Source organism: Charadrius vociferus, unplaced genomic scaffold, assembly GCF_000708025.1.
Source record: "Charadrius vociferus isolate BGI_N301 unplaced genomic scaffold, ASM70802v2 scaffold1746, whole genome shotgun sequence".
NCBI classification, from domain to species: Eukaryota; Metazoa; Chordata; class Aves; order Charadriiformes; family Charadriidae; genus Charadrius; species Charadrius vociferus.
Genome location: NW_009648913.1, coordinates 88228 through 89286, shown reverse-complemented (window position 1 = coordinate 89286; position 1059 = coordinate 88228). Strand labels below are relative to the sequence as shown.

The 1059-nt window shown below is 66.3% G+C and overlaps 1 protein-coding gene across 1 annotated transcript in view; it reads right to left on the bottom strand.

Moving 5' to 3' along the window:
- Positions 1–1059, bottom strand: part of ERAL1 (Era-like 12S mitochondrial rRNA chaperone 1) — a 9023-nt gene that overhangs the window by 4872 nt on the left and 3092 nt on the right.

Below are 1059 nucleotides of genomic sequence, written 5' to 3'. Positions count from 1 at the left end.
AGTGCTCCCAGTGCTCCCAGTGCCCCTACCACGCAGCCCAGTGCTCCCAGTGCCCCCGCCACCCAGCCCAGTGCTCCCAGTGTTCCCAGCGCTCCTGCCACGCCGCCCAGTGCTCCCAGTGCCCCTACCACGCAGCCCAGTGCTCCCAGTGTTCCCAGTGTTCCCAACGCCCCTGTCACGCAGCCCAGTGCTCCCAGTGTTCCCAGTGTTCCCAACACCCCTGTCACGCAGCCCAGTGCTCCCAGTGCTCCACCATGCAGCCCAGTGCTCCCAATGCCCCTGCCAACACAGCCCAGTGCTCCCAGTGCCCCTCTCCCCCATGCAGCCCTGCGCTCCCAGTGCTCCCAGTGAGTGCTGGTGCCCTCTGCAACACACCCCAGTGCGCACAGTGTGTCCCCAGTGCCCCCTGCAACATACCCCAGTGTGCCCGGTGCCCTCTACAACACTTCCCAGTGTCTCCCAGTCCTCCCTACAACACTCCCCAGCCCAGCCCAGTGCACCCCAGGCTGCCCAGTGAGCCCACTCCATGCATCCAGCTACTCCTCCGTGCTCCCCAGTGAGCCCCAGCGCTCCCAGTTCCCCCCCTGCAATGCAACCCTGTGCATCCCCACGCTCCCCCCGCAACACACCCCGATGCTCCCCAAGTCTCCCCAGTTCCCCCACAACACACCCCAGTGCCTCCCGGTACCCCCTTCCATACACCCCGATGCACTCCAATACCCCCTGCACCCCATGTCCCCCCGTGCTGCACCCCAAGGGACCCCCGTAACCCCCTACACCCAAACACGCCCCAAGGTTGCCCGTCCTGCCGTGCAACCCCTCACCCCCCCCAGCACCCCAGTACACCCAGTGACCCAGCCCCGCCGCTGGGCCTGGAGTCCCCAGGGGACGCCGTGAAGAAGGAGAACCAGAGCCGCAGTGCCATAACCCCCTTTATTGCCCCGTGCCCGGTTCCTGGGCTCCATCGCTGTGTCCACGCCGTGCCGTGCCGCGCCGCGCCGCGTGCCCAACCGTCAGCAGAACCGTTACCATTACTAAACTCAGTAATGGTAACGGTTT